This window comes from Lutra lutra, chromosome 6 (genome assembly GCF_902655055.1).
Source record: "Lutra lutra chromosome 6, mLutLut1.2, whole genome shotgun sequence".
NCBI classification, from domain to species: Eukaryota; Metazoa; Chordata; class Mammalia; order Carnivora; family Mustelidae; genus Lutra; species Lutra lutra.
Window position 1 is genome coordinate 20,569,503 of NC_062283.1, and position 6,286 is coordinate 20,575,788.

Consider the following 6,286-nt stretch of genomic DNA (forward strand, 5'->3'; position numbering starts at 1 on the left):
GCTTCAAACTCTTCAGGGGTGCTGGGGGTTAAAGCACAGGACAGAAGAGGAAGGTGGGTTGTCCATGCCATATGGTCCCTATACCTGGCCTCGTATCAGACACGTGTGCCTTGTTGGTTCCCGAAGTTCCTGAAGAATCCAGACTGGCCCCAAGGACGGGAACATCACAGTAGGACCTTGTGGGGACTGTGGATGGAAGGCGATATGGAGGATTGCTCCCAATTCTTCTTTGATGATTTGCAGGGAGTGTTCTTTTTCTCCTTTCTTCTCTCCTGCCGGCTGTCCCACTCACTCATGGACTACCTGTCAGATGCCTATGTGAGGAGACACAGATTCACTACTCGGGTCTCTTACAAAGCAGAGAGGAGGGGAAAGCTGAGAACAGGAAGGTCTGCAGTTGGGATGGTTTCTCTGTGTTGCTGGGATAGGGGAGGGCATAGGGTGGGGGACAGAGAGAGAGAGGAGGAGGTAGGTTCCTTGGTTGTCCTTGACATTGTACGCTTTCAAAGGCAGAGTTTTCTAGCTCCTGGAGAGGCAGATGCCAAAGGAAAGGATCTTGAGGCCCGCCATCTTGTAATTCTGTTACTTTGCACCCCTCAGCCCCCCGCCATGTAGATCTTCTCTATATTCGCAGCACATTTGGCTTGAAAAGTCAGCTGAAGCATATTGTATGTTTCAAGCCTCCCTAATACTAGCTGTCCTTTGGGCAGGGTTGACAGCTTCTCATTCATTGGATCCTTAGAACACTGGTTCGTAGAAGGCAGGGTCGGCAGTCCTCATTCCGGTTTATAGCTGAGGAGTTTAGCTCAGATCTGTTTTCATGATAGACTCCTACAGAGTGCCCCAAGTGTCAACAATATTTTACTTCTTTCATTAAATAAGATCTATCATTTAGTGGGGGGAGAGTCGGTAGGCATCCTATATGCCAGTACGCCAGCAGGGAGTTTCCAACATCCAGCTTGACAGAACAGTGATGAGCTCAGTGTTGCATGGACGCAGTCCAGGGGTAGAGAAGGTGGGGGGTACTGAAGAGATAGTGAGCCTCACCTTTGCTGGAGGGGTCACCCCACACCAGTCTACAGCATTTCTCTTTCTCTCTCTTTTAAGATTTTATTTATTTATTTGACAGAGATTGAGAGAGAGAGAGAGAACAGGAGGAGGCGAAGTGGCAGCAGAGGGAAAGGGAGAAGCAGGCTCCCCACCAAGCAGGGAACTGGATGCGGGGCTTGAACCCACGACCCCAGAATCATGACTGGAGCTGAAGGCAGACTCTTAACCGCTGAGCCACCCAGGCGCCCCAGCCTAAGGCATTTGTTTTGTTCTTTAAAGAGCAGCTGACCCAGGACAAGAAATGTTCTCACATCTCTGCCAAGCCCACAGATTTAATCTGGTGAGGAGACGCAGGGGTGCTAGTCAGCAAATGAATGTGAACGCACTTTATTGTGGGGATCTTTCTTGGCTCCACCCAGAAGACCAACAAGAATGCAGAGGGAACAGGACCCCGTATCACACCTGCAAGATCTCCAACCAGCCAAAGAAAACCAACTAACGACCAATTGACCACAGGGGCAGCCATTATCAAAAATTATCAAACGAACAGAATGGCTTGATTTGGCCAGTTGGGAACAGTCAGGGACTGAAAAAGAAAAAAAGCACATGAGGCAGGAGAAATAAATCATCTGATATTACCTTTCTGTCTTTGACCATCTTATTAGGTGTAATTTGGATGTTGCCAAGGTACGCTCATGAATATTTCCACGTGCTCTGCTCACATGAAGTTTGAACTCATTAATGTTATGGTCATCATCATTTTCAGTTTTGTTTCAATGATTAGGTTACATTTCCTTCTTTTTAAAAATTTTTAAAGATTTTTATTTATTTATTTGACAGAGAGAGAGAGAGAGAGAGAGAGTGCAAGTAGGCAGAGAGGCAGGCAGAGGGAGAGGGAGAAGCAGGCTCCCCGCCGAGCAGAGAACCTGTTGCAGGGCTTGATCCTAGGACCCGGGAATCATGACACGAGCCGAAGGCAGCCACCCAACCAACTGAGCCACCCAGGCACCCCCTACATTTCCTTCTTAATGTAATAAGAATTTTTGGATAGACATGAAGATAATCGTAGTCACAAATGTACTACTTAAGGACAGAAAAGAGACGTTTCTTGTTATCTCTCTCATAAACTAGAAGTGCAACTCACAGTTGTTCTGCCTGTCCACGAATACATCAGAGACTAAAATCAGCCGTGGACTGCTTACTGAGGAAATCCAGCATGGCCCATAGCGGGCAGGTGGATAGTCCGGGCCTATTATCCTTGGCCCCAGGTTGATCCCACACATCTTCACTGGGATAGATAGATGCTCATTCCAGATTTAGATCTGCTTTTTCAGGAACTGAAGCAAACACTATAACGTATGTAGAGCAGGAGGTTTTACAATTTGCATCTGCTTCTTATGTATCATTTTGAGAATCAAGGAATCCATATTCCTATAAGTGCGTTATGGTAATGTGCTCTGTGATGAGTGATATGCAACGGACTTAGGCATTTACCACCCACAAAGCCGTGGACTGATTGAACTGGAATCAGTAATCGAAACACACTGCTTACCAAATTGTAGAGGAGAGGGAGCGATAAGGGACTGAGGGTTCAGCTTGGATGATAGAATGAAGGGGGTTTAACACTTTAAGCAAGTACTAATTGAAATTAAATAAAAGTATTAGTGGGTCGTACCATGGGATGCAGAATCTTTTAATGTCTTAGACAATTTCGAGTAGAAAATTGGCACACTGCTGACTGATCTTAAGATCTGACTCAACACTCCGTGTGTCCGAGTCAAATGCTTTAATGTATAAATAATTCCTGAAGTTGAAATTTGTTCACGATTCCAAAATTTACCCAGTGAGAGGAGAACGGCTATCCTCCACATTTCAATAAAATCGATTATTGTGGGAGAGCGTAGCCAGAATTGCCCCAGTAGGAGGAAATCAGAGAAGGTATTCTTGGATGCTAGCATACATACATTTTAAACAAAATGTTTATTAATCAGCATCCTTTTAATCAGAAATGTGGATTAGTTGGAATGTTTACATATGCCATGTTTTAGAAGACAAGGCAAAGAATTCCAAACCTTTTTTTTTTTTTTTGCAAACCAGAGGAACTGAATAGCATCTACCATTTGCTGACTCTCCATTATGCTTCTAGATGTTTTACAATAGCCACATGGTAGATATTCTTATCCATTTTGCATATGAGGATGCTAAGGTTAAGAAGCTGAGTAACTTTTCTTGGGGAGTCATAGAGCTAGTAACAGCCAAGACTGATTCCAAAGTCCCTGTTTCTTTTTGCTCAACTCTGCCTCGGAAAACTCTCTTATAGAGTCCATCCAGAGTCCGAAAACATTTTAATTGAATCTTCTATGGTTTTTACAGGTATACCTATGTGTCTGCACACACACACCCACACGCGCGTGTGTGCATCTACTATGTCTATGCATTATATGTCTATGTGTGTGACATAACAACATGGAGTGCTAAGGGTTTCTTGACACTGTCTACTACAGGCGGAACCTTGCTGGGGTCATTCCCTTGATGAAGTCATCAAATTCCTAGGTCCTGAAAATGAATTGTATCTGAAATATTATCTAGGGAACTGACTCATGCTGACCAAACTGATTGATATAACAGGTATTGCTTTGGCAATTAAATGTGAACAAAAGTGATACAATTCACCAAATTTCCTTCCTAGCATGGTGGCGTTCATGGAAGCATGGGTTGAGGGAGAGCCTCTGTCAGTCCGCTGGCTTCCTGGGCTGATCTTGCGGAGCTGACCTGGGCTGGACAGTGTGGGGAGAGGGAAATACGCTTGCTCTTGAATCAACAAAGGTGATGGGGTTGGTTGTTAGGTATATAACCTTGCCTATCCTGACTGATACAATAAATTGGCCACTCCTTCTTAAACAGCAGTGGGTAGAATCTAGTCCATGCATGTGAATGAGAGGGTTGCTTGAGACCAAACAGGGTTTTTAATAAAACCTTCATTAAAATCTCAATGACCTGTAAGCCAGCTGATCAAAATCCAGTTAATTTGCATACTTCTCACCCTCTTCAGTGTGCCGGTTCCAGCCACCTTCATGTCTGGGTAATTGCGACTGTCAATTGTACTTTCTCCTTTTGTCACCCAGCCTCCTTCCCTGATCCAATCCTGGGGTGTACCTGTTATAATTTTTTTTTACTGTTTTCCAAACTGATATTTCAGTTGACAATGTATTGGAACTATCTCCCCATGAAATTAATTATTTCCCACTGAAGGAACATGGCTTGAAAATCAGGGCCAGTCATTTGCCCAAGGCCTTTCCTCCCAGTGGGCTGATCTTGGTGTGCTAAAGAGAAGGGCAGGTGGTGACTTGACATACAGAGAATTAGAACAAAAGGAACAAAGTCTCTGCAAGGAATATTTCCACCAGCAGCGGTGCCCTAATTGTCAGGTGTCCTGACCCCTAGCCCAGTCCTCCGTACATATAGTACATCGAATGCTTGCTTAACCAGGAAAGGACATCTGGTTAACTGAGATTTCGTGGTACACTCTGTTTTGCAACAAAGCTATAGCTGCATTCCTAAGAAGCCTCAGGTCATCAAAAATGAAATTAAAAGAGAACTGTTTTGATGGTTAAAAAATAAAAAAAAAAAAAAAGCAAGGAGCTGTCTTACTCACCATACCTAAATTATTTTTCCTGCAGGATTTTCAATAATAAAGGCATTTCAAAGATATCTCTTGTTACTGAAAATTAAAACTCCAAACTATTTAACCAAAACTGACAAAGCAATCCTAAATATCACAGAAGAAAGCCCAGATGGCATATAAGGTTGAAAAGAAAATCTACAGATTTACAAACTGGGACAAGGAATCTTAACACAGCTCATGGCTACCAATGCGTGGGCGATGGGCCACTCAAACCAAGTTTGCCTGGGACCTACCCACCCCCTGCTTCTTCACCTCAAGTCGTGCCAATGCCCGGTGGTGATCATGTGAAGCCAAGCACAATAGGCATAATACAAACCACGTTCCCAGAATTATTGCTCTATTTCTTACTCACACTGATGAGAAAATGTGCTCTAGCAGCTCTCCTGTACATTTGGTCACCACCGTTTCTGTGAATCAACTGAGAAACAAAACAAGAAAACTAACAAAGAGGGCATGTTTTACCCCTTCTCATGTGGCCCGCTAGCCTTTATTTCACATAGTGGTCCCTCAGAGAACGGGCCACGGGGAAGTGGCTGCTGTGGGTGTCACTGGGTAACATGAGTTGTGGCTCTCGGAGCTGGACATATTGTCCAAAGGGGAAAAGTACCTGCCGTTTGTTAGGACTGAATGCCTGCCAGAGTGTGTCCTTTTCACTGGGAAGTATTCCTAAAAGGATGCATTCAAGTCCACAAACTGTGTGATATCTGATGTTTTATCTGAAAGTAGATGAGGGCTGGGGGAAGGGCAGGGGCAGGGAAGGCAGAAAGAGAGAGAGAGAGAAGGAACAGAAACAAATGAAATCGATTGGAACAGTCTTCGTTCATATCCCAAACTGCAGCGCTCGACATAAAATTCCAGAAAAGCTGTAGGAACTTCTTACCTATAGGAACAACAGAATAAGGTAGAATCAGAAAACCACCCAGAGAAAGAAGGGATCTCTTCCTTAGGAGAGACTGTTGTACAAAAAGTCACGAAATGGGCAGGAGAGAGTTTATTTTTTGACCCAAGCTGAAAGGAGAAATTTGGCCCCCTCCGGCAGGTCTCAGCATTTTCGAGGGTCCTCGTGTCCTGAGGAGTTCTGAGAAAACTCCAGTCTTCTGGAGGCTCTGGGGCTTATCAGTTGCCATGGAAACCATTAATCTCATGCTGAAGTTCTAAGTGATTTGAGAGGAAGAATGTTCACTCAAACCCGTTTTATCCCCCACCCCTCTACCTCCGTAGGACTAGCCGAGCGCCTCCCACTGCTGCCCCTGGGCCCAGGGGTGCCGGGAACATCCAGATCGTCCACAAATTAATGCAAGCCGCCCGGTCTGCAGTCAGGGAACTCTGACTGGCCAAGGACCCAAGCAGGTCTGAGACAAGTTGTTGTAAACGCTGGCACGGACCGGCTCACCTGTTGTGTGATTAAGTCATGAGGTTGCTGCTTGTTCTCTTTGGGACCCGGCCAGGCAGCATTTGTTCCAGTGAAAAATAAGGCTGTGTGTGTGCGGTGTGACTGTGGCAACAGAGACAAATGGGCAAACAGATTCCGGTGGAGGAAAAGAATGAAAA

General features: G+C 44.8%; 1 long non-coding RNA gene across 1 annotated transcript; it reads right to left on the reverse strand.

Moving 5' to 3' along the window:
• Nucleotides 1–274: 274 nt before the first annotated feature.
• LOC125103286 (uncharacterized) lies at nt 275–5,846 on the reverse strand. The gene is made up of 3 exons (XR_007128337.1): nt 5,616–5,846; nt 3,724–3,827; nt 275–314 (listed from the first exon to the last, which is right to left on the reverse strand). It is a non-coding gene; the product is annotated as an uncharacterized LOC125103286 (long non-coding RNA).
• Nucleotides 5,847–6,286: the final 440 nt, after the last annotated feature.